The sequence below is a fragment of the Bombina bombina genome, chromosome 2 (genome assembly GCF_027579735.1).
Source record: "Bombina bombina isolate aBomBom1 chromosome 2, aBomBom1.pri, whole genome shotgun sequence".
NCBI lineage: Eukaryota > Metazoa > Chordata > Amphibia > Anura > Bombinatoridae > Bombina > Bombina bombina.
Genome location: NC_069500.1, coordinates 660,483,277 through 660,508,831, shown reverse-complemented (window position 1 = coordinate 660,508,831; position 25,555 = coordinate 660,483,277).

The following is a 25,555-nucleotide window of genomic DNA, read 5'->3' as shown; positions in this document are numbered from 1 at the left end:
CCACTTTCCACCCCATGAAATTAAATCATTAAAAACAATACATCATTCGTTTCTGCTATGTTTGTGCTGCAAAAATGAACATATTTGCTGGTTTAGTTTCTGAGATTAAGAAGTATAGAACACAAAACAGAGGGGCGCCTCATGTGTAGATCAACCAAAAGCGAGATTCTGAAGTAATAGCCAAAAGCCAAAAGGGTACTCACATTTGGTTGTAGCACACCAATGTGCTGGTAGAAGTGTGCTGATATCTCTGGGTGTATCAGCTCACCCTCTCTCTTGGTAATGCTTAGTCAGCTGAATCCCAGTCAGGAACCAAGGTTGTAATGCTGACCTCTGTGTGGCATTCAGATTGGAAAACAAAAAGGTGCTAGAACAATGCTTGAGTAAAAAATGGTTTATTAAAAACAACATATTAAAAACAAAACATTAAAAACATTTTTGTCAAGCATGCTTATAGGTCGAGAATCAACTGTTGGAGGTGTGTTACACTCACTTCTTTTTTATTTTTAAAAAATATTTATTGTGCATAGCCCAAGATAAACAAAATATTTTTCGTCACACAGGACCATCACGTGGATATACATATACCATGTCAGTTTAAAAAAAATTACACAAAAAAATGAATAACCACACCTTAATGACATTAGATATATCTTATAAATAAACAAAGAAAAGCATACATGTTTACATCCTCAGTCCGTCAAGTAATTTATGTGACTAAATGAAAATCAAAAAGTAGGGCTATTTATTGTTTTTTTAACCTTCCAGGTTCTGGAATATGAACCTGGATCAAACAAAATAGAAACAAAACAGATAGAGAGAGAAAAAAAAAGGGGGGGGGGGGGAGAAAGGCACATAAGCAAGGTCCGCTAGTGACAAGTACTACACCCCTGCAAGAAATACTCCAATTTTAGACCTAATCGGTTTCTCTATAATTCCTAATCCAGGTGTGGGGGAATACTTCTTAGAGCACTAACTCTGCAAAACTACTGGAGGAGACAAAAGGGGCCAGAATCTGTTTCTGTAATAATGTAGGATATGACTTAATTATAGGGGCCCAACTGGAAAGGAATTTTTTTATTCTTTTCTCAGAGACATGCTGTAAATGGAACGATTCATATATCATTTGTGCTAGAATTCCCTTTAAAATTAGAGCCAGACTGGGCGCACATTTAGCAATCCAGTTTTAAAAAATGTGATATCTAGCTATGAGTATAATGGTATTAACAATTTGTGTGTAAGAATTAGCTCTGGAGTTTGGAATTAAGAAAACAATATATTCCAGAGAAAAGGAGAAGGTCACGTCGAAGATTCTATTGATCCAAAATTTGATTTTTTTGCCAGAGCTGTTGTATTTTAGGACATAGCCAAAGCATATAAGAAAGATCTGCTCTGGGACTGGAACATCTTGGACATACTGCCGGTTAATTTGGATAAAATTTGGAAAGTTTAAAAGGGGTGAGATAGAAATCATTAATTAATTTCAAATGGGATTCTTTCTAACTAACAGATATAGAATACTTGGCAACAGACATGAGGCTTTGTGTAATCTTATCTGAATCTATTGTGGGGAAACTAGGAGCCCAAAGATTGCAAAGTTTATCTATAACTAGAATGCTTTGCTTAGCAAGCATAATATCTTATATAAAGGAGATTGAGGCATCTCCTGCTATGAATTTCTGTGTACAAATCCTAATCTCACTCCACACAGGCTTGGGCACACAATGCCATTTCTGGGTACAAATATAATGACGTATCTGAAAGTACGCAAAACGATTCCTAGGAGAGAGAGCAAAATGTTGAAGGATAGTCTCAAAAGAGAGTATCTATGAGTCCAAGTTAAGTAATTGATAGATATCTTGGAGGCCTCTATCGTGCCATTCCAAAAAAGCTTTTTGATCTATACCCGGAGTGAAGAGAGAGTTGCCCCAGATGGGAAGAAATTCAGAGAATGAAAAATCTAAACATAAAATATGACAGAACTTTTGCCAGGCCCAGATTATATTTTTAAATGAACCGAGAATAGTGACATTAGAAGGGAGAATATGTAATGGGCAGTGCAGGAGGGCCTTTAAGGACCATGGGGCCACTAAATGAAGTTCCATATCATAAGAAGTGACTAGATTAGATTGGGCCATCCAGTCAATAGCTAATTTCAGTAGAGTTGCCCAAGTGTATAATTTAATATTAGGGAGAGCAAGACTCGCTGCCGCATATTTGTGTGACAGTCTACCAAGTGATATACGGGATTTATTGGATTTCTATATAAATTTAAAAAACCAGGAGGCCATCTTACGTAAATCTTTATTTACTATAAAAAGCGGTAGATTTTGTAGTGGGTATAGAATACGTGGAAAAATTATAGTTTTAATAAGATTAATAGAAGCTGTAATAGATAAGGGAAATGCAGCCCAAAGTTTTAAGTCTTCTTTAACCTTTTGAAAAAGAGGTATAAAGTTATCCCGGTACCAGTGCTTCGGATCCTTATGTATTTCAAGTCCTAAATATTTGATAACATTAACTATACGGAACTTCGTTATAAGTTTGTTATTATTATTTTTTTACCCAACCACATCAGTTCACTCTTTTCTAAATTAACATTATACCCTGCAAAGGAGATAAACTCATCAAGCACTTGAACTACCTTGGGGATAGTAATAGCAGTGTTCTTCAAAAATATTAGCATGTCATCTGCGTATAGTAATAACTTTGTGTACCTAATGGAATCCCGAATAACACCTCCCTTAGCCTAACCGCTAAGGGCTCCAATGCAATGTTGAATAGGAGGGGAGAAAGAGGACACCCCTATCTTGTACCCCTCTGTAATATTATTTGGGGGGATAGAGTATGGTTAATCAGAAGGAACGAGGCCGGAATCAGATACATTTTCTTTACGATTTTAACAAAGTTACCTGAGAAGCCAAAGTTAGCTAGCATTGTAAATAGAGGAGTTCAAGATATATTATCGAATGCTTTAACGGCATCTAAAGTAAGGATTGCTATATCTTTATGATCACTACTCTCTTTGCAATAATGACAGTTCCATATATAATTAACCAGTGTTATTAATTTACAAATATTTTTAGAGGGATTTCACACCGTCATGAAACCTGTCTGATCAGGATGGATAGGTTTGCCCAAGCAGGAAACAAGTCTGGAAGAAATGATGGAGGCCAGAATTTTGTAATCAGCATTAAGTACTAAAATAGGTCTGTATGTTGCTGGATCCACTGGGTTTTTACCTTTTTTAAGATTAAAGAAATATTTGCAGCCGAGAAAAGAACCGAAATGGGATTATCGGAGGAGAGATAATTATTAAAAAGAATGACTAGAATGGAGACTATTTCTTCAGCTAGATTTTTAAAGTATTCTGCAGGGAGCCCATCCGGGCCGGCTGCTTTGTTCATTTTAGATGAATCAATAGCTTTAGTAACCTCTTCAGAACTGATAGGTGCATTAAGGGACTCTAGGTCCTCTTTCTGGATCTTTGGTAAAAAAACCTTTGACCGGAAATTCTCTTGGTTGCTAGAATTAACCTGGACCTCTGCATATAGTTGCTGATAATCTTCAGGAAGACTTAACATATATTTTCTGTGTCAAAGTATCGGTTATCGCCATCCTGGATGGCAGAGATAAGATTCTTCTTTTTCCTGACCTTAATCAACCTAGCTAGATTTTTGGCGGAGCAGCTATGGTAGCTCTTGAAGTGTAAGTTTATTTTGGTCTCTTCTTCCTGATGCTTTTGTAACAAAAATACATCTCTCTCCTTCCTCATCTCCAGGTATTTAAACCAGGTATTAGTTGAGCGGTTCCTGACATAATTTTTATATGAATTCTTAACTTGGTTAGTTAATTGACATTCCCAAGCCTTTTTCTTCCTATTAAGTACTACCAGATACCCATTAATTTCCCCCCCGTAAAACGGCTTTAGATGCCTCCCAAAAGATTTCAATTTTGTGAAAATATTAAATATTATTTAAGCAAAAATCCTTCCATTTTTGTTTCAGCCAAAATACAAATCTTGGATTGTTAAAAAGGTAACGGGGGTAAAGAAAGGAGTGGCCTTTCACATTAGACCTATCTTGACAATATAATCCTAAAGAGATAATAGCATGATCTGAAATATAAAACTCCCCAATTTCTGCCTCTGATTGGCAGATTGACAAAGCTTCAGAAATTAAAAATAGGTCTATCCGTGAAAACGTTCTGTGTGCTTTAGATTCACTCACAAGAAAAACGACGCATATCTGGGTTTGATTGTGCCAAATATCCAAAACCTGTAGTTTCTGACAAAAGTCAGAAAAGTATTTAGTGCTTCTCCTATTCTCTGGAACATTCCTTTGTGAGAGACGGTCCAGATCTGGACAGATAGTCAAATTAAAGTCACCCCCAATATCCCCCAATTGGCCCTTGATATTTTCCCAAAACTCAATCTTAAAGGGACAGTCTACCATAGAATTGTTATTGTTTTAAAAGATAGATAATCCCTTTATTACCCATTCCCCAGTTTTGCATAACCAACACAGTTATATTAATATACTTTTTACCTCTGTGATTATCTTGTATCTAGGAACCTTCTTCCAGCCCCCTGATCACATGACTGTGACTGTTTATTATCTATTGTCTTAAATTTAGCATTGTGTTGTGCTAGATCTTAAATAACCCCCTGTGCCTGAACACAGTGTTATCTATATGGCCCACGTGTACTTTCTGTCTCTTTGTGTTGAAAAGAGATTTAAAGGGACAGTCTACACCAGAATTTTTATTGTTTTAAAAGATAGACAATCCCTTTATTACCCATTTCTCAGTTTTGCATAACCAACACAGTTATAATAATATACTTTTAACCTCTGTGATTATCTTGTATCTAAGCCTCTGCAAACTGCCCCTTTTTTCAGTTCTTTTGACAGACTTGCAGTCTAGCCAATCAGTACCTGCTCCCAGATTACTTCACGTGCACGAGCACAGTGTTATCTATATGAAATATGTGAACTAACACCCTCTAGTGGTGAAAAACTGTTAAAATGCAATCTGAAAGAGGTGGGCTTCAAGGTCTAAGAAATTAGCATATGAACCTCCTAGGTTAAGCTTTCAACTAAGAATACCAAGAGAACAAAGCAATATTTTTGATAAAAGTAAATTAAAAAAATTGTTTAAAATTACATGCTCTATCTGAATCATGAAAGTTTATTTTGGCATAGACTGTCCCTTTAAAAAGCATGTGATAAGAGGCAGCCCTCAAAGGCTTAGAAATTAGCATGTGAGCCTACCTATGTTTAGTTTAAACTAAGAATACCAAGAGAAAAAAGCAAATTTGATGATAAAAGTAAATTGGAAAGTTGATTAAAATTAAAAGTCCTTTCTGAATAATGAAGGTTTAATTTAGACTAGACTGTCCCTTTAAATTTATTGGGCGCGTAAATATGACAGAGAATATATTTAATATTGTTTATAAATATTTGTAATATAATAAATCTGGAGGCTGGGTCTATCTCTACATGTAAAATTTTATACTCAAGAGATTTGTTAATTAAGATAGCCAGCCCACGCTTTCTCCCTATCGATTCAACGGCAATTACCTCTCCCTCCCATTTAATCTTGAGTTTATTGGCTTCCTGGATGTTGAGTTGTGTTTCCTGCAAAAAAGCAATATCCAGCTTAGTTATAGCTAATGTTTTAATAATGATTTTATGTTTACGCGGCGAGGATATCCCTCCCATGTTCCATGAGCATATTTTAAACTACATACAGCTAGATTACGAGTTGTGCGTTAAGGTAAAAAAGCAGCGTTAACAGGTCCTAACGCTGCTTTTTTACGCCCGCTGCTATTACGAGTCTTGCAGGGTTAGGGGCACCGCACACGTCTTTGGCATTACCGCAAAACGACTTACGTAAACTTTGTAAAGTCTTTTTTCTATGGGACTTCCATAGCGCAGGTATTACGAGTCTGTTCTGGGAGGCCAAAAAGTGAGAGGTACACCCTCTACCTCCAAGATCCCTAACGCATTTTAAAGTCAGTAGTTATGAGTTTTATGGTACAACGCCGTAGCATAAAACTCATAATTAAAGTGCTAAAAAGTACACTAACACCCATAAACTACCTATTAACCCCTAAACCGAGGCCCTTCCACATCGCAAACACTAAAATAAAAATATTAATCCCTAATCTGCCGCTCCGGACATCGCAGCCACTATAATAAACATAGTAACCCCTAAAACGCCGCATTCCCGTCTCGCAAACACTAGTTAAATAATATTAGCCCCTAATCTGCTCTCCCTAACATCGCCGCCACCTACCTACATTTATTAACCCCTAATCTGCCATCCCCAACGTCGCCGCCACTATATTAAATGTATTAACCCCTAAATCTAAGTCTAACCCTAACCCCCCTAACTTAAATATAATTTAAATAAATCTAAAGAAAATTACTATAATTAACTAAATTATTCCTATTTAAAACTAAATACTTACCTATAAAATAAACCCTAAGCTAGCTACAATATAACTAATAGTTACATTGTAGCTAGCCTATGGTTTATTTTTATTTTACAGGCAAGTTTGTATTTATTTTAACTAGGTACAATAGTTATTAAATAGTTATTAACTATTTAATAACTACCTAGATAAAATGAATACAAAAGTACCTGTAAAATAAAACCTAACCTAAGTTACACTAACACCTAACACTACACTATAATTAAATAAATTAACTAAATTAAAAACAATTAAATAAATTAAATTAGCTAAATCACAAAAAACCCCACTAAATTACAGAAAATAAAAAACAAATTAGAGATTTTTAAACTAATTACACCTAATCTAATAGCCCTATCAAAATAAAAAGCCCCCCAAAATAAAAATACCTAGCCTAAACTAAACTATCAATAGTTTTGCATCAGCCAATAGGATTTTTTTCTACCTTAATTCTGATTGACTGATAGAATTCTATTAGCCAATCGGAATCTAAGGGATGCCATCTTGGATGACGTCACTTAAAAGTACCTTCATTCAGAAAGAAGACTCCGGATGAGGAGGATGCTCCGCTTTGGATGTCTTGAAGATGGACCCACTCCACGTCGGATGGATGAAGATAGAAGATGCCGTCTGGATGAAGACTTCTGCCCGTCTGGAGGACCACTTCGCCCGGCTTGGATGAAGACTTCTACTGGCTTCATTGAGGACTTCGGCCCTGTTGGATGAAGACTTCTGCTGCTTCCTTGAGGATGGATGTCCGGTCTTCAGAACAGTAAGTCGATCTTCAGGGGGTTCGTGTTAGGTTTTTTTAAGGGTGTATTGGGTGGGTTTTATTTTTAGGTTAGGGTTTGGGCCTGCAATAGAGCTAACTGCCCTTTTAAGGGCAATGCCCATCCAAATGCCCTTTTCAGGGCAATGGGGAGCTTAGGTTTTTTTAGTTAGTATTTTATTTGGGGGTTGGTTGTATGGGTGGTGGGTTTTAATGTTGGGGGGTTGTTTGTATTTTGCTAGGGTTTTTTTTATTGGGGGGGGGGGGCTTTTTTATTTTGATAGGGCTATTAGATTAGGTGTAATTAGTTTAAATATCTGTAATTTGGTTTTTATTATCTGTAATTTAGTGTTTTTTTTGTGATTTAGCTAATTTAATTTAATTTATTTATTTGTTGTTAATTTAGTTCATTTATTTAATTATAGTGTAGTATTAGGTGTTATTGTAACTTAGGTAAGGTTTTATTTTACAGGAACTTTTGTATTTATTTTATCTAGGTAGTTATTAAATAGTGTTCTACCTAGTTAAAATAAATACAAACTTGCCTGTAAAATAAAAATAAAACCTAAGATAGCTACAATGTAACTATTAGTTATATTGTAGCTAGCTTAGGGTTTATTTTATAGGTAAGTATTTAGTTTTAAATAGGAATTATTTAGGTAATAATATTAATTTTTATTTAGATTTATTGTAATTATATTTAAGTTAGGGGGTGTTAGGGTTAGGGTTAGACTTAGGTTTAGAGGTTAATACATTTAGTATAGTGGCGGCGACTTTGGGGACGGCAGATTAGGGATTAATAAATGTAGGTAGATGGTGGCGATGTTAGGGACGGCAGATTAGGGGTTAATAATATTTAACTAATGTTTGCGAGGCGGAGTGTGGCGGTTTAGGGGTTAATATGTTTATTATAGTGGCGGCGATGTTCGGAGTGGTAAATTAGGGGTTAAAAAATATAATGTAGGTGTCGGCGATGTCGGGGCGGCAGATTAGGGGTTAATAAGTGTAAGATTAGGGGTGTTTAGACTTGGGGTTCATGTTAGGGTGTTAGGTGTAAACATAACTTTTATTTCCCCATAGGAATCAATGGGGCTGCGTTACGGAGCTTTACGCTGCTTTTTTGCAGGTGTTAGACTTTTTCTCAGCTGGCTCTCCCCGTTGATTCCTATGGGGAAATCGTGCACGAGCACGTACGACCAGCTCACCGCTGACTTAAGCAGCGCTGGTATTGGAGTGCGGTAAGGAGCACAATTTTGCTCATCGCTCACTTCTTGCCTTTTAACGCTGGGTTTGTAAAAACCCGTAATACCAGGGCTGCAGGTAAGTGAGCGTTGATAAAAAAAACTGCTCGTTAGCACCGCATAGCTCCTAACGCAAAACTCATAATCTGGCTGATAGTCAGCTAAAAGCCTAACACCCAGTGGCCCAGAAAGAAAAAAACAAAACAAAAAAAGGGGGAAGATAAAAAAAGGAAACTCCACAAGAAGGAAGCACATAGTATCATTCTGCAAACAACATGGATCAACCTTTCCTGAGAATTCACTTCATACCCTTGAAGGAAAGTATAAATAGACCACAAGAACCATTGTAAAAAAAAAAAAAATCCTAAATACAGAAGAAATATACAAAGGATCTGCTATTTATCCTTCAAGAATTCTTTGACCTCTTCAACCTCCGAAAAGATTCTTCTAGCACCACTGTGTTCAACAATTATGTTATCAGGATAAACCATCCTCGCATTTAAACCTTTGTTTATAAGTTGAGAACAGTAAGGTGCCATTGTCTTTCTTTTCAAGGAGGTCTCAACAGAAAAGTCCTGAAATAACAGGATCCTATTATTTCCTATTTTTTGAATAGTTTCATAATTTCAATTTTGCACTGAAAGTTTAGAACTTTAAAAATACACATTCTGTTCTTAGAGGGGCCCTCAGCATAGCTTTTCTTAGGACCAATTCTGTGGGCTCTCTCTACCGCAATAAGTAACTGCTGCTGAGAAAATCCCAGAGCCAGTGGCAACACCTGTGAAGTAAAATTGAATAAATCATCAAACTCTGGAATCTCTGGCAAACCAACAAGTCTAATATTGTAAATTATTTGTAAATTATTAATTTTAGAGTCTTGTTTGGTGATAATGTTGCCTTGGGCATTCACCTGGTCTTCTAATTCAGAGATTCTGCTCTCAGCTTCTAACATTCTGTGAGAAAACTGTCTGACTTCAGCCGAGAGACCAGAAATTTCTGAAGAAATCGTACCTAGTTCCTTCTTAATCGTGTCAAATTGAGGTGTAAATAGCTCTGTCAGATGAGTAATCAAGGTCTGAGTGTCACATATATTAAACATTGTGTCACCTATTGTGTCTAAACTATGTTTAAGAGGTTTTTTTTTTTTTATCTTTAACTTTAACAGGCATTCTTGGTGAGGAGGATTTAACCTGAGTAACAAATCTTTCCATACAAATAAGTGATACAAATGTGAATATTCAAACAACAAAACCCACAAGTGGCTTGGGCAACAATTAAAGCTGCCAATGTGAATGAGATAGAAAAATAATTTAAGTAAAAAAAAAAAAAAAAAAAAAAAAAAGGGAATACACAATTCACCCATGTGGGTGAAGTGAACAACCTTGTGATAACTTCTTCACTAAGAAGAGGGCATAATAAAGTGAAATACATCAAAAAAATAAGTAATACAAAAGCCTGAAAAGCATATATTCAGATCTAACCTAAAAAATACAGCACAAATATTTTATGTGCACACAACAGCTTAATTAATGTTAAATACGAAATAGTAGATCACATATAATGGCCACCTTATTCTTTTTAATAATGGAGCAATTAATAGCCCAGAATATACTTAGAAAGATTATAACAAGACCCCTTAATATGGGATATGAAAAAAAGTCACTACAGTGAAAACTAAAGTCCCATGCAAAAACGTTGAAATTTCAAACTGAGCTGTTGTAAGAGCCTAACACGCTCCTCTTCAGCTTGCTAGTAGCGTAACTTTATCACCAGAGATTCCTTGGGTTGAGCGTGTTGCTTAAATGCAGAGCATTAAATATAATATATAGACAGAGCCAGTTTCTGCAGGGTACTACACAAGCTTATATCAGACTCAAGCCTGTCCACAGCAAGCGGAAAGCAAAAGAGGCCATAAATAAATAAAACCGTCATTCTTATATGAGGACTGTGGCCACAACAGAATTTATAAGACGGTAAGATAGTGCTGTGTAACAGATGAAAGCGAACAGTCTGAGAGTCTCAAAAATAAACTGTAACAAGATATCCAACAATTTCAGCTGACAAAGTAGCAACAATGATGATAGTTACTATATTGCAATTATGCCAGCAACTTGTGTATACAGCTTCAGCAAAAACAATATTGTGTCCAGGCTTTCAATATGCAGCTTCCCCCCTCAAAACCCGCAGGTAACTTTAGCAATTATGACCCTGGAAAGGTGCTTATTGTTGCGGCTAAGATCCAAGCCTCCGGGCGATGGGCCGTAGAACCAGGTACCTGTTTATATTAGGGGCTCACTTTCCTTTCAGTAGCCCTTTAATGAGCATGACTTGCGGGTCTCACTGCTCAGCCAAAGCCATCCAAGTGAAACAGAGCGACCACTGAACCCAAAAGGAAACTCCGGCTCCGTGTTTTCCTGCAGGCACTCTAGCCCGCCTTTACTCAACCGGTACCTGGGTTTGAATTAGGCTGGGGTATAACGATCTAGCCGCTCAGACTAGGCTCCAGCATCCAGCTGCCGTCAGTGAGCTCTGACTTCCCTCTTTGCAGATAGCTTGCAGGGGAATACCCCGAGGAAGAATTTAAAATAAACTGCGATACAGTCATAAGCCCAGACAGCTTATAGGAACTTCAGATTCTCAGGCGGGCCGTAGCCACACAGAGCACCACACTCTAGAACCCCGACAAGCTATCCGAGGTAAGTGGCGAGGAGTGGGGAGATGGTGAATCGGCGTCTTCTCACAACGCCAGCCTGCAGGTGAACTGCAAAACTCCTCCCCCAACGGAAGTTCCCCGTGTTACACTCACTTCTGAGCTGTCTGACCGCAAATGCCCTCAGTGCAAATGGGCTTCATCGAGTCATTGCATCAAACATATATACAATGCACTGAAATTCCCCCATCTTCGCTATCTTTTTGCCTCCGTCTTGGGGGTTTAAGTGGGGGCGAAGCCTTCCTTGTAAACTTCATTCCCCTAGTTTCACTTTCTGAGAGATGCCAGAGGATTGACGGGGGCGGCCCCCCTTGAACACCACAGGCGGAGGCAAAAAAAATAGTGTAGAGGAGGGAATTACAGTGCATCATATGTATATGTGTGGTTAACAAGCAGTTCCATTGTAGAGATTAGCTTTTGTCGTGGAGCGCATGATTACATTTTTGGTCAGACTTGGCTTATCTGACAGACTTGTGGCTGATTGGAATGTGGTGATGCACTCGAGAATGCAGTGACAAGGTGGAGCGCATGCCCAGTGAAGGAATTTGTGGTCAAACAGCTGATTCTATGTCACAAGAAGTGACGTGGTCCACCATTTTTATGGGGTTGAGAAAAATTATAGAAAACTGGTTTCATTTAAGAGATATTGCACGTTATGTTTTAGCTCATGTTATCTCAATCTATCCCACTTTCCACCCCATGTAATTAAATTGTAAAAAACAATACACCATTCATTAGTGCTGCATTTGTGCTGATTTGTGTGTCAAAAATTAAAATTTGTGCCAGTTTTTCTGAGATATTGCACTTCATATTTTAGCCCATATGACCTCATCTCCACACAGTTTCTACCCTATGTAATTAAATCATGAAACAAAATATACCATTCCTTTGTGCTACGTTTGTGCTGATTTGTGCTTCAAAAATGATTTTTTGTGCTGGTTTAGTTTCTGAGATATTGCACTTTATATTTCAGTCGATGTGACCTCATCTCCATCCACTTTCCACCCAATGTTATTAAATCATGAAAATTAATATACCATTCGTTAGTGCTATGTTTGTGCTGATTTGTTCTGCTAAAATTAACATTTGTGCTGGTCTCTTTTCTGAGATATTGCACTATATATTTTAGCCCATATGACCTCATCTCCACCCACTTTCCATTAAGTCATGAACAAATAAATATCACGCAGCACAAATCAGCACAAACGTAGCACTAATGAATGGTATATTTTTTTAATGATTTAATTACATGTGGTGAAACGTGGACATAGATGAGTCACATTGGCTAAAATATAATGTGCAATATCTCAAAAACAAAACAAAAAGCACAAATGTTTGTATATCACGGCACAAATCAGAACAAACAGAACAAACATAGCACAAATGAACTGTGTTTTTTTTCCCACCCAATGTTTTAACATGGGGTGGAAAGTGGGCGGAGATGAGGCCACATGGACTAAAATATAAAGTGCAATATCTCGTAAAAATAAACTGCTACAAATGTTAATGTGACACAAATCAGCACAAACGCAGAATAAGCAAATGGTGCATTGCTTTTCACAATTTAATTACATGGGGTGGTAAGTGGGCAGAGATTAAAGGGACAGTGAACCCAATTTTTTTCTTTCGTGATTCAGATAGAGCATGCAATTTTAAGCAACTTTCTAATTTACTCCTTTTATCAATTTATTTTCGTTCTCTTGCTATCTTTGTTTGAAAAAAAGGCATCTAAGCTATTTTTTGGTTCAGTACCCTGGACAGCCGTTGTTTATTGGTGGGTGAATTTATCCGCCAATCAGCAAGAACAACCCAGGCTGTTCACCAAAAATGGGCCAGCATCTAAACTTACATGCTTTTTAAATAAAGATACCAAGAGAATGAAGAAAATTTGATAATAGAAGTAAATTAGAAAGTTGCTTAAAATTGCATGCTCTATCTGAATCACGAAAGAAAAAAAAATTGGGTTTAGTGTCCCTTTAAGGTCACTTGGACTAAAATATGATGAAACCGGCACTAACATTCTTTTTTGCGGCAAAAATAAGCACAAACGTAGCACCAATGAATGGTATATTTTTTAATGATTTAAAGTGATGGTAAATTCGCCCAAACTGCTCCACATATTTGGAAAGGTCTTCTCCTAACTAGCATATCGATATGCTTATTTACTACAAAAGTCATCAGTACACTAAATAATGTTCGTTTTATTCCTGCTACATTACCTCAATGAATGCAGCCTCTCTCTACGATTTTTGATTATGCTTATTTGAGTGGCAGCTCTTCTAGCCAATCAGAGCCTCACCATGCGCCCCATGTAAATGTATAGCAGCACGCTCCCGTGCTTGGAACTCTGTTATCATCTTAAAATGCGCTACTAGATAAGGTCACGTGGGCTGAAATATAATGTGCAATATCTCTGAAATTAAACTGGCATAATCAGTGTGATTGACTTTCCGCTTCACACCTCCATGTACCATTGCTTCCTGGCAATCAATTTTCTCTCTAAAACCTCAGATTGAGTCAGATTCATAGGGATCATTTTTAACCCTTACAACTGAGTGGAACCCAGATTGTCTGCCAAGCACAAGAGGCCAGCCAGTCCTGCACTGAGAGGGATCCTGATTGCCTGTGAAGCCCAGGCGGCCAGTCAGCTGGAGGCTGTTGATATCCAGCTTGCTCTATAGCACTTATCCATAGTGTTTATTCATTATGAGTACCCTTTTGGGAATTTTTATTCTGATTAATATATGTTTTAAAACTTTCTGCACCATGAGGCAACCTTCTTTCAATTCCAGATAGCTCTTTACCAGACCAACCAGCATGAGGAGGAGCTGACTTGTGGTGTTTATATTTACACACCATACATCTGTTGGACTTTTAAGACTTTTTGTTACCAATTTTTATTGTTTTTTATCATTTTCACAATTTTTAGTTAATTTTATTTATCGTGATTGGTTTTATTTTCTGCAATAGGTCAAGTATATTGCCTGACTAGTCTAGTAGCACCTTAGATTTGTTTTCAAGCAATATTTTATGGCTTTCAGCTCCCCCTTAAGGCACATTTGATCTTTACTTTTTACAAACTTGCATTTCATTCAATTAATGCTGGCTCGTGCATAACTCCACTGGTGAGAGCACAATTTTTATCTATATGGCACACTTGAACAATCACTGTATAGCTGTGAAAAGTTAATACAATGCACCAAGATAAGAGGCGGCCTTCAAGGACTTAGAAATGAACCTTTGAGCCTAACAAGGTTTAACCTTCAACAAAGAATATCAAGAGAACAAAGCGCATTTGATGATAAAAGTAAATTGGAAAGTTGTTTAAACTTGCATGCCCTATCTGAATCATGAAAGTTTAATTTTGACTTTAAAGTCCCTTTAAGTCTGAAATTGAGGATTTTCCAGTGCGGAAAACTGAAAGTGAGCATGGCAGGCTTCACAGCACTAACCTTCCCACATCAGTGTGTTTTACAGTCTCACACAGCAAATAATAACTCCTAATATCATTTTTTCTTTGGTATCTTGGTATCTTAATTTGAAAAAGCAGGAATATAAGTTTAGAAGCCGGCCCATTTTTGGTTCAGCACCTGTGTAGTGCTTGCTGATTGGTAGCTAAATGCTCTATTTGAATCATGAAAGAAAAAAATTGGGTTTCATATCCCTTAAATACTATAGGTGTGTTACAAAACCAATTCTCCCAGCACTGCTTCATACTATGGGCTAATTTCCATTGAGTCATTAAAAATGGAGCAATAAGCTACTGAAGTTGCAGACAGCTAAAAGTAGTTTTTCTTTCCTAAGATATGGTGAGTCCACGGCATCATCAATTACTAGTGGGAATATTACTCCTGGCCAGCAGGAGGAGGCAAAGAGCACCACAGCAAAGCTGTTAAATGTCACTTCCCTTACCCATAACCCCCAGTCATTCTCTTTGCCTCTGTTCATGGAGGAGGTGAAGTTTTTTTGGTGTCTGAAGATTTCGCTACAAGCAAGATTTTATTGTTTTAGAAAGCCATAGTAGGTTTACTATGATCTTTCCTTGATTTCAAGGATTGGGTCTAACCTTAGTCCACATTAATCTTTTCAGTAGAGTAGTGGTGGTTTTAAAGCAGTTAGGAACTTGTAAAGTTATCCTTGCTGCGTTTTTCCTAACATATTTGCTGCCCTGGTATAGAAAGCCAGAGTAGGTTTGCTCTGATCTTTCTTTTTTCCCACAGGCCTCTGTAAGGAGTGGAATCCTTTCACGCTATGTGAGCTGTCCTCCTGCCAGGCGACTAAACTGCAAGTAAGTGCTGGGGTCTCAAATGAGACTGAGTAACTGGCGCTGGAATTTGCAGATTATAATGGGACTTAGCATATCCTTGTTAAGGATATCAATCAGGCAGAGTGCAGGCACTTTTAATACAGGGGATTCCTTGTTTTGTATGTGACAGAGAGACTGAGTTAGTCCTTATATAAAGGGGTTAACTTTAGGAGCCTTTATTTGTGATCCGGATGTCAGTGTGTTTTGGTGTATTCACTGGGTGCCGGTATAACACCATAATAATGTACAGTACATTGTACTTTCAGAGCATGAGCTGGATCCGCTTTTTAGGCTGCAGACTGTCTCAGCCGGAGCGGTTTTATTTTGAATCGGCTGGATGCTGGATGCACATGCTTTTTTGGCGCAGTTTTAGTTTGAGGAAGATCATGTGACTTCCTCCTTCTCTGCCGGGTTTTTTTCCGGAGTGGTTTATCCTGACAGTGCCGGAAGTTTTGGAGCTTCATTACATGAAGGGCTTTGTTTAACTATCCAGAGGGCAGGTAGGAGTGCCTCAGCCGGCTAAGGTGTGGAGGTTTCCTTGAGGTCTAGGTTTTTTTCCGGAGTGGTATATTGCTCTGTGATTTAAAGACACAGTACTCAAAAAATGTACTTTTTTTTGTTGTTGTATTCTACTGCAATGTCTATTGTTGAATTGGAGCAGGAAACTGCTCCTTTAAACTCTTGTCTATTATGTTTAGAGGTTCAAATTGTTTATCCCATGCAATTTTGTTCCTCTTGTGTTAAAAAGACTCTAAAGTTTAAAGATACACTTTTAAATGAGCCTAATGTCTCTCAGGATGATGCTGTCCGGGCTATACCGCAGCCTTCTCCTCAAATGTCCCAAGCCTCTTTGGCATCACATAAAATGCCCTGCAGTTCCTCTCAATCTCCTGTCAGAATATATTTGCCTGCAGATTTTGCTGCACAGATATCTTCTGCAGTATCGGCAGCATTATCTGCTTTCCAATATTTAAAGGAAAACGCAAGAGGAAGGTTAGAGAGTCAGAAAGTAAGGTTTCTGTTTCAGTATCTGCTACTCAGGTTGCCCTTCCTCATGAGTCTGAGGAAGAGGATACATCAGTAGCCTCTGAGGGTGAGATATCAAATTGGACAGTTTAACCCCTTAACGACCAAGGACGTGTCAGACATGTCCTACAAAAAAATACAGTTAGTGTCCAAGGACGTGCCTGACACGTCCTTTGTGGTTTGAAGCTCTGGAATCAATTGTGATTGCTTCCAGTCGCTTTCAGGGTATTGCAGTGATGCCTCGATATTGAGACATCACTGTAATACCTTTTTTTTTTTAAGACACTCTGTGGCCCTCTCTGTATCTGTCATTGATGGTGCTGATCGTTGGTGGGTGGGAGCTGCTACAGGGAGGTGGGTGGGTGGCCCATCAATGCTCAGTTCTGTTTCCTGTTCACACTGATGTGTGTGCACTTGATCGGGAATGCCGTGGGGGACACACGGGGGGGGTGCATGTGCGCGCATGCATCTGCCACATTTACACTTTATGGTTAAAATATGTGAAGGAGGAAAAGGGAGAGAGAGAGAAAGGGGGAATAATAAATGTTGGGCAAGGGATCTGGGAGGGGGAGGGTGTGTAGCTTACTGAGTGGAGGGCAGTTACACTGAAGAAAATATTTTATTTTGCATAAAAAAACAAAAACACATTTTTTTGGCAAACTGGGTACTGGCAGGCAACTGCCAGTACCCAAGATGGCGGCAAATAGGTAGATGGGGAGGGTTAGAGAGCTGTATGGGGGATCCAACACTGCAGAATCAATATAAACAAAAAAAAAAAATGCTTTTTATTTTATTACTGGCAGACTTTCTGCCAGTACTTAAAATGTCGGTGACAATTGTGAGGTGGGGGAGGGAAGAGAGCTGTTTGAGGGGTTCAGGGAGCGATCAGGGGGTGGGATGTGTCAGGTGGGATGCTGATCTCTACACTAAAGCTAAAATTAACCCTAAAAATCTAACTAACCTCTTAACTGCTGGACATAATACAAGTGTGGTGCGCAGCGGCATTTAGTGGCCTTCTAATTACCAAAAAGTAATGCCAAAGCCATATATGAAAATAGAGTATAACAAGTCTCTATATGAGGTGCGCAAAGTTCATATAGGTGTTCAGTAGGTGGATATTCCCAGGATCTTGCGAAGAAATAGGCAGCGCTCTTGGGAAGTGAGGGTGAGTGTCTGTAAATCAAAAAGAAAAAGAGAGGCGCCTCATGGGACAGTATCGTAGCAAACCAGATCAGATATACAATGAGACAGCCCATATAGGGGTATACTCACAAGGGTGGTGGCATATGAGGATGCCTAGTAGAGCGGGACGGGACTACAAGTCGCCCGACAGACGTGCACAGCGGTGCGTGGAGACGTCAAGTCACGAGGTCCGTACAGCCAACCAGCGGCCAACAAGAATCAGCATCGAACGTCCAAGCTGTTCAGAGAGTAACCAATGCTGGGCTTAAAGTCTGATCGGCAGATCAGCAAACCAATCAGGATAGCAGGTCAGAATGATGGTGAGCAAGGAGTGATATAGGTAAAAAAACCTCGTATTTATTGAGTTAGTTAAAAACATATGGCAAAACAGCAACGCGTTTCTCGACCTACGGGTCGTTTCATCAGGCTGATACTGCCTGTCTCACAACTTGCTCTACTTGTAGTGTTTAGTGACCTATCAAATGCTGACATCACTCACACACCCCTCTAGGGGGCCAATCAGAAAGCCAAACCCGGATTGGTTGGTGGCCATTCACATTCATCCTATAGGTGGGGTGTGTGTGTGACGTAAGCCACATCGGCTTTCAAATATGTTTGAAATTAAAAATCGTAGCAATTCGTCTTACATTAAAATATATATATATATTACAACTCTGATATAAAAAGTAAAATATGTGCACAATAAATCACAATATTAGACAACCTCATCGATCTTGGGTGTAGCGACTTTGGGTAATAATAAAACCCTTCATATATGTATATATAATAGCGTCAATGCAACCAGATAATGAAGGATAGCATGATTTCAAATAAGCATTCCTATACAATGATTTCTTGTCAGGCTACAACATATGTCCTAGTCTCACAGGTATATCAGACCATTAGAGCCTAACATACAAACATATAGAATATAGAGAATTTACATATTAAATATATATAGATTATAATCGTAAAATCCCAGGCGAGATATGGTATTCCCACCAAACCAAAATTAATAGACTATAATAACATATAAAAATATAAATATAAAATAATAAATAATAAAAATTGATATCCTATGTTATACTGTTCTATAGTCGTGACTCATATATTAAGAGAGACTTTATAGGGCCCTTATTAACAAGTATAAACCCATATAACAGGTGTACATCCACCTGACAGGACTATTTATTGAAAAATCTGTCTCAATAGTAAATGATAGCATGATGATATACACATAACCTATCAATTTTGGTCCCGAGGACCAAGGCTCAATGGAGGAGAGGGAGACCTAAAGAAGCCAGTCACTGAAAGGCGGCCAAATCAATACATAGATTCAGGCCGTCAGGGTGCATACTCTTTAGTACATGGATCCAATAGGTCTCCCTCTGCCTAAGTCTGAAAAAATGATTCTTCTCCTAATTTTTTAGAGTTAGGCCCCAGACAATCCACATGGAAACAGAAAACAATCGCCAGTTATCTAGAACCTGTGGTCTCTCTAACTGCCCCCCCAAAAGGCAAAAGACCACACGGAAACGAGGGTGCAGAGGACGAAGCACAGCCCTCAAAGAGACACGATTACAGACCTTGAAAAAAGGCATTTATAACCTTTCATCTCATGCATTAACAAATGATGAGATACGGGTTCTTGGTAAAGGCCTATCCTATAGTCCTTCTACCAAACATAACATCTTCTCACTCTTCGTAGACCTAAATAAATTTACACAGAAATTATCTATGCAAAAGTTTTTTGCCGAGAAATTGCTTAGGGATAACACACAGAGGCCCATTTTAACTGATTCTATGGAAGCAAGACTCGGACAGCAAACTGTTGCTGTCTATGAGCCTGATAGCCTATTACAGTGCTTTCCAAACTGTGTGTCGGGACACACTAGTGTGTCGGCAGCAGTGTGTAGGTGTGTCCCTGCTTCAGCACTAATTTCTTTTAATTTACATTTAAAAAAATAAATAAAAATATTTTGGTTTCCTACTTTTCCGCCTGCCTGCTATGCATATCACATGGTTGACACTATTGATACCTAGTGGGTCACAGATCATCTTAACCAATTGGCGCAGCTCAGTGGGAACTGAAACTATTCCCATTGGCGGCTTTGGCGGCACATTGGCTCCTGACTGCACGTGTAGTCTCCTTAATTGGCTTGTGACTGGAACAGCAGTGTGTTTGCAGCGCGGGCAGTAGTCCCCACGGAGCTCTGAGGGCGGCAGGTTAAACGCTGAGCTGAAGTCAGAGGTTTTTTCTTGCAGCTAGCTCCCAGTAGTGCATTGCTGCTCCTGCTCTTGATATATGGATAGGAAGTGGAAGCTTAAAAATGCTTGATGATGAAATGTGAGTATCTTTATCTAATATTCCACCAAATATTCAGAAATTGTGTTCATCCCATCAACCTCATAAATCAAATTAAAATAGTAAGTAGCTATTGGTGTTATTAAACTTTTTTTTTAATACTTGCACATACATACTGTTACTTGTAAATACATATTATTATTATTATTATTATTATTATTATTATATAATTTATGTATGTGTCCATATATTTTAAAACATGTTAGTTTAACCTCTTTTTTGCTAGTACAACTGAATTAATTACCGTGTCGCAAAATGATGTAGGTCTAAAAAGTGTGTCACCAACATGAAAAGTTTGGAAAGCTCTGGCCTATTAGATCAATTATGTGATGGCTATATACATACATCTTTTAGAAACAAATCTAATTTTGTACCACATTTGACTAATAATGCACATATCGAAATATTTAGACAATTGGTCAGCGATGATTTTGAAAAAATTCCAAAAAAGATAAATATGAGACAAGAGAATATGTTTCCCAATGAAAAAAGAGCTATGTTAACTCTCAGAAACAACAAATCCCTCATCATTAGGCAGGCCAACAAAGGCGGCGGGGTGGTCCTACAAGATATAGAAGATTATCTTGTGGAAGCAAGAAAAATCTTATATAACACCTCCTACTACACAAAACTCAACTCGGATCCTACTGTGAAATATAGAGCTATCCTTAGAGATATTGTAGAAGGTGCTTTTAAGGAAGGGATACTTTATAAAAAGGAAAAGGATTACTTGGTCCCCAATGAGCCTAATCAGGCCTTTTACTATCACCTTCCTAAGATACATAAGGACAATAAATGTCCTCCAGGCCGTCCCATAATAGCAGGGATAGGCAGTCTTACGGACAATGTATCTTCTTATGTAGATTATTTTTTGCAGAGGTACGTATTAGGTCTCGAGTCATATATTCGAGACTCAACAGACCTCCTGAAAAAACTAGAGCCAATACAGATTTCTTCAGAAATGATATGGATAACATGCGATGTCCAAGCGCTGTATTCCAACATCCCCCATGAGCTAGGGCTGCTAGCAGTATCCCACTACTTAGAACTTGATATGTATCTCCCTGAAAACCAAAGAGTCTTTATTTTGGACTTGATCACTTTCATCCTGGAACACAATTATTTTGTGTTCCAGGACGAGTTCTTTTTACAGACAAGAGGTACTGCCATGGGTACCAGGTTCGCCCCGAGCTACGCTAACCTATTTATGGGTTACTTCGAACAACATTATATATACGAATCAGGCTTTGGGGCGAACCTGGTATTCTATGGCAGATTTATAGATGACCTCCTATTCATCTGGAGGGGCGATCAGTCCTCTGCTAATCTATTTATAGATCACCTTAATTCTAAAAATAGAGGTATAAACTTCACGAGTGTCATCAAAGATAAATCTATTGTTTACTTAGATCTAAATCTTTGCTTTACTGATGGGAAGGTAACTAGTACCACCTTTTTTAAAACGGTGGACTGCAATAGCTTTTTGGACTTCAAGAGTTGCCACTACCACCCTTGGAAACAAAATGTGCCTTATGGGCAATTTAGAAGAGTCCGTCGCAACTGTAGCTCTATATCTGATTATGAGTCTCAAAGTCTCATTTTACGAGAACGCTTTATGGAGAAAAACTACCCAACACACATCATTAACAATGGGTACAGTAGGGCCAAATCTGATGATAGAGAGAAATATTTCTTTACAACTACGACCCAAACAGAGAAGGCTGAGGTAATTAACAAAAGCCCTCTATTTATAACTCAGTACAATTCTAACCACCATTTAATAAAACAAATTATTGACAAACATTGGAAGATTCTGATGAAAGATCCCATTCTAGGAAAACAGTTGGACAAAAAACCAAAAGTAGTCTATAGAAAGGCTCCCACCTTAAAAACATTGTTGGCTCCTACTAAAGTGGTGAAACATAAGACACCACCTACACGTAACCATCTATCAGTATGCCAACTACCATCAGGTTCTTTTAAATGTAGGTCAAATAGATGCAAGATGTGCACATTTGTGAACAACAAACAAAAAACTTTTAGATCTAGCATTACCCATAAATCATACACCATAACCGGGCATGTGTCTTGTGCATCCAATTATGTTGTTTATTTGTTGACATGCATTTGTGGAATGCAGTATGTGGGGCATACTTGTAGGCGCCTTAGTACTAGGTGGGCTGAGCACCAACGTAATATGAAAAATAACTATAGACTTCACAGTGTCTCCAGACACTGTAACAATGCTCACAATGGTGACCTCAAATGCTTTTCCATCAATCCCATCGAACATATATCTAAATCTCACTTATATAATCGTTTTTTCAGACTTAGGCAGAGGGAGACCTATTGGATCCATGTACTAAAGAGTATGCACCCTGACGGCCTGAATCTATGTATTGATTTGGCCGCCTTTCAGTGACTGGCTTCTTTAGGTCTCCCTCTCCTCCATTGAGCCTTGGTCCTCGGGACCAAAATTGATAGGTTATGTGTATATCATCATGCTATCATTTACTATTGAGACAGATTTTTCAATAAATAGTCCTGTCAGGTGGATGTACACCTGTTATATGGGTTTATACTTGTTAATAAGGGCCCTATAAAGTCTCTCTTAATATATGAGTCACGACTATAGAACAGTATAACATAGGATATCAATTTTTATTATTTATTATTTTATATTTATATTTTTATATGTTATTATAGTCTATTAATTTTGGTTTGGTGGGAATACCATATCTCGCCTGGGATTTTACGATTATAATCTATATATATTTAATATGTAAGTTCTCTATATTCTATATGTTTGTATGTTAGGCTCTAATGGTCTGATATACCTGTGAGACTAGGACATATGTTGTAGCCTGACAAGAAATCATTGTATAGGAATGCTTATTTGAAATCATGCTATCCTTCATTATCTGGTTGCATTGACGTTATTATATATACATATATGAAGGGTTTTATTATTACCCAAAGTCGCTACACCCAAGATCGATGAGGTTGTCTAATATTGTGATTTATTGTGCACATATTTTACTTTTTATATCAGAGTTGTAATATATATATATTTTAATGTAAGACGAATTGCTACGATTTTTAATTTCAAACATATTTGAAAGCCGATGTGGCTTACGTCACACACACACCCCACCTATAGGATGAATGTGAATGGCCACCAACCAATCCGGGTTTGGCTTTCTGATTGGCCCCCTAGAGGGGTGTGTGAGTGATGTCAGCATTTGATAGGTCACTAAACACTACAAGTAGAGCAAGTTGTGAGACAGGCAGTATCAGCCTGATGAAACGACCCGTAGGTCGAGAAACGCGTTGCTGTTTTGCCATATGTTTTTAACTAACTCAATAAATACGAGTTTTTTTACCTATATCACTCCTTGCTCACCATCATTCTGACCTGCTATCCTGATTGGTTTGCTGATCTGCCGATCAGACTTTAAGCCCAGCATTGGTTACTCTCTGAACAGCTTGGACGTTCGATGCTGATTCTTGTTGGCCGCTGGTTGGCTGTACGGACCTCGTGACTTGACGTCTCCACGCACCGCTGTGCACGTCTGTCGGGCGACTTGTAGTCCCGTCCCGCTCTACTAGGCATCCTCATATGCCACCACCCTTGTGAGTATACCCCTATACGGGCTGTCTCATTGTATATCTGATCTGGTTTGCTACGATACTGTCCCATGAGGCGCCTCTCTTTTTCTTTTTGATTTACAGACAAAGCCATATATGTCTGCTATATCTAAACAAAGGGGATCCCAGAGAAGCATTTACAACCATTTGTGCCATAATTGCACTAGCTGTTTGTAAATAATTTCAGTGAGAAACCTAAAGTTTGTGAAAAAGTAAATGATCTTTTTATTTGATCACATTTGGCGGTGAAATGGTGGCATGAAATATACCAAAATGGGCCTAGATCAATACTTTGGGTTGTCTACTAAAGATATATATACATGTCAAAGGATATTCAGGGATTCCTTACAGATATCAGTGTTCCAATGTAACTATCGCTAATTTTGAAGGAAAAAAAAATGGTTTGGAAATAGCAAAGTGCTACTTGTACTTCTTGCCCTATAACTTGCCAAAAAAGCAAAGAACATGTAAACATTGGGTATTTCTAAACTCAGAACAAAATGTAAAAACTATTTAGCATGGGTGTTTTTTGGTGGTTGTAGATGTGTAACAGATTTTGGGGGTGAAATTTAAAAAAAACATAATTTATGTAAGAACTTACCTGATAAATTCATTTCTTTCATATTGGCAAGAATCCATGAGCTATAATTCTCTGAGGCGGGGCTTGACCCGACTCCAAATAAGCTTGAAGAATCAAAATCTTTAACCAAGAGGCCAAGGAAATAGCAGAGGCCTTCTGACCTTTCCTAGGACCAGAAAATATAACAAATAGACTAGAAGTCTTCCTGAAATCTTAAGTAGTTTCAACATAATATTTCAAAGCTCTCACCACATCCAAAGAATGTAAGGATCTTTCCAAAGGATTCTTAGGATTAGGACACAAGGAAGGGACAACAATTTCTCTACTAATGTTGTTAGAATTCACAACCTTAAGGAAAAATTCAAATGAAGTCCGCAAAACCGCCTTATCCTGATGAAAAGTCAGAAAAGGAGATTCACAATAAAGAGCAGATAGCTCAGAAACTCTTCTAGCAGAAGAGATAGCCAAAAGGAACACTTTCCAAGAAAGTAGTTTAATGTCCAAAGAATGCATAGGCTCAAATGGAGGAGCCTGTAAAGCCTTCAGAACCAAATTAAGACTCCAAGGAGGAGAAATTGATTTAATGACAGGCTTAATATGAACTAAAGCCTGTACAAAACAGTGTATATCAGGAAGTATAGCAATCTTTCTGTGAAATAAAACAAAAAGAGCGGAGATTTGTCCTTTCAAGGAACTTGCAGACAAACCCTTATCCAAACCATCCTGAAAAAACTGTAAAAATTCTAGGAATTCTAAAAGAATGCCAGGAGAATTCATGAGAAGAACACCATGAAATGTAAGTCTTTCAAACTCTATAATAAATCTTCCTAGAGACTGATTTACGAGATTGTAACATAGTAGCAATCACTGAGTCAGAGAAACCTCTATGACTTAGTACTAAGCATTTAATTTCCATACCTTAAAATGTAATGATTTTAGATCCTGATGGAAAAATGGACCTTGAGATAGTAGGTCTGGCCGTAACGGAAGTGGCCAAGGCGGGCAACTGGACATCTGAACCAGATCCGCATACCAAACCCTGTGTGGCCATGCTGGCACTACCAGCAACACAAATGATTGTTCCATGATAATTTTGGAAAACACTCATGGAAGGAGAACTAAAGGCGGGAAGATATAAGCAGGATGATTACACCAAGGAAGTGTCAGCGCATCCACTGCTTCCGCCTGAACATCCCTGGACCTGGACAGGTATCTGGGAATTTTCTTGTTTAGATGAGAGGCCATGAGATCTA